Genomic DNA, 2,863 nt, shown 5'->3' on the forward strand with positions numbered 1-2,863 from the left:
TAATACATCTATACATATATATATATAATGAAAATAATATAATATAAATAAAAAAGAGGAATATAGTAAATAAATAAAAAATATAATTAAAAATATATATATAGAGGACGAAATTAATATAAAAGTAAAATTAAAGGATAAATTTCAATGTAAATTAAATATTAAGATTGACTTAGGGGGAATATTAAATACTTTAAAAAATGAACATGCCTCGGGAGTAGATCTAGGTTCGAAACTTCGAAACTCTACCCCTTTTTGGTCATCGGCGCAACCCACGCTTTGAGTTATTCAAACCAAATCTCAAGAAAAATAACATGTACATATGAGAAATGAACGAATCAATGTAAAAAAAGAAGCTACCTTTTATTTCCTTTCCGAATCGTTTACAATAGCTTTGCCTGTCAACACTCGTTTTTCAAGTTGAGACATCCACCAAGCCATCATCATCAACCTACACCAAATTACAACAAAAGTCAAAAACAAATCTCAACCATTCCCAATTAATAAAGCAACGAAGAAAAAAAAAGGAAAAAGCCAAGAGGATTTGGCGAGTGAAAAAATATAAAGAAAGTGATTCTATGAGTAAAAGAGGAGGAGAAAAAAAATCTGAAAAATCACACTGTAACTCCATCTTCAAAGAATAACAAAGGTTGTCTATTACTTACTTTTTTTCATTGTTCGAATGCATGTTTCTTTCCTCTGATCTGTGCACTTCTAATACAACAAGTATTTTTTTTGTTCAAATTTAAGGTATATCATATACTGTTATTTTTTTTAAAAAAAATATTGTAATAATATTTCTAAGAATCGAAGCCTTGCATGTTCAAATGGAGTAAATATAACCTATTTTTTCTTCCTTTTCAAGCATGGTAACACTAATATATATATTTGAAATATTAAATAAAAAATAAATAAGTGTTTATTTCGGCCCTAATCACCCAGCTAACCAGTAAAAAATGAAAAAAAAATAATAAATGGAAATTAGTTTCGAAGATACTTGAAAGACGAAGGGAGTTTGGGGGTCGATGTAAGTCACCAAGCTATCGTACAGTGACCAGAGCGTTAGGGGTTTTAATTGAGAATTTTGGTCCAAATCGGGGTCGAGGTGTTTAAGGGCTTCGGCGGTGTTCAAGGCGGAGTGGCCATTGATATTTGGTGGCTGATATAGAGAGCTTGTTGTCGAGCTTCTTGGCCACGAAGAAGAAAGGAATGGAGAGTTGAGAGCTGTGAAGCTCTCGAATAGAGAAGATGGGAGAGGAGAAGGAAACGGCGTATTCAGTCGATATGAGAGGGAGGTTTGCAAATAAATTAGGGTTAAGCTTTTACTATATATATTAAAAGAGTAAAACGGTAATGTTTCAATATATGTTAACTTACGTTTTGCAAAGGGAGGAGTAAACTATGCAACTAATTCTTTGAGTTTCGAGGTATTCTGTATGGGTCATCTCATTTTTTTTTACTCATTCTAGTCCTCAAATCGAATGTTTGCATGTTAATTTAGTCTCTTTATTTTGTGCACATTTAATTTTAGTCTTGAATGTTATTATATTTAATTGTTGTTATTTTAGACATTAGACCTTTAAGTTTTTGCATGTTACATTTTAGACTTCAATTCAAGTTTTTTTTATGCTTTTAATTTAGTCTATGTATTTTATATACTTTTAATTGTAATCCGAAAAATTGATTTATTTATTTTTTGTTAATCAGATATTAGATCTCTAATTTTTTGCATATTACTTTTTAGTCCAGCATATATTGGATTTATTATGGTTTTAATCCTTTGTAATAATTTTAGGTACTCAATATGATAATATTTGCATTTACGCTTTAATTGTTATTTTGTTTGCATTATAAATAATAAATTTCGGTTTAATATGATTTAGCCATTAGTTTAATATATAGCTATTTTTTTTAGTTTGGTATGTTATGTTTTCATTTTTTGCATTTAAGTCATTTGTATATTGCATATATATATATATATATCATAATGTGTAGTCATAAAATATGTATATATTTGTTTTTGGTATTAAAATATTATTGCATGATAATTTTTCATATATTATTTATTAATAGATAATCATAATATTTGTTTAATTAATTTTTTCATTAACATTTTTTTACATGAATTGTATAATATCCTCATTAGCATTACTTGACTCAAATTGAAATAAATTGATTAAGGGTAATATTCGATCATTTTAAAATTATTAAAAGAAAATTTATAATACATGAATACATAATTCATCTTAATATATAAACTTTAATACTATAACCTACCTTTTAAATTTGAGCTATTAGGTTTCTTAATTTTCATAATTTGACATTTTAAGTTAGAAAATGTCTTAATTTATTTTTAGTTTAATTATGACAAATAAAATTTTGTTTGATTACATTGTTTTTAAAAATCTAAGGCACTGTTTACTTATTAAGGAATTAATAGTATATCTCCCGTAATTGTGCTCAGGGGGTGAATACTAGTAATTCCTTGAATAAGTCAACATCCTTTTCAAAACCACATCATGTTTTCTAAAAAAAAGATGCAATATTCGGTTATTAGGCACAATAGTTGATATCCCGCATTTATGCTCGGGGGCAAATGATATCAGTCTCGATAAACGAATACTCTTTTCAACTTTGCATCCTTAATGATTTTTAAATTAAATAAAGATCGAACTCCAAATTTCTAATTTTAAATATAGGGTAATCAACTAGGTACCAATTGTTGGGTGCTTGTGGGGGTGCTAATCCTTCCCCACGCGTAACCGACTCCCGAACCTGATTTCTGGATTTTCGCAGACCTCAAAATTCGCTCTTTTGATAAAAACAAAATGTTTTATTAAAATCATCCGGTTTTTATGGTGTT

At 28.1% G+C, this 2,863-nt stretch overlaps 1 long non-coding RNA gene across 1 annotated transcript; it reads right to left on the reverse strand.

Annotated features, from left to right (window-relative positions):
• Positions 1-375: 375 nt before the first annotated feature.
• Positions 376-1,290, reverse strand: LOC120151057. Its single transcript, XR_005518586.1, has 2 exons — positions 998-1,290; positions 376-451 (listed from the first exon to the last, which is right to left on the reverse strand). It is a non-coding gene; the product is annotated as an uncharacterized LOC120151057 (long non-coding RNA).
• Between the last annotated feature and the right edge of the window lie 1,573 nt (positions 1,291-2,863).

The sequence above is a fragment of the Hibiscus syriacus genome, unplaced genomic scaffold, assembly GCF_006381635.1.
Source record: "Hibiscus syriacus cultivar Baekdansim isolate YM2019G1 unplaced genomic scaffold, ASM638163v2 tig00111027_pilon, whole genome shotgun sequence".
In the NCBI taxonomy this organism is placed as follows: Eukaryota; Viridiplantae; Streptophyta; class Magnoliopsida; order Malvales; family Malvaceae; genus Hibiscus; species Hibiscus syriacus.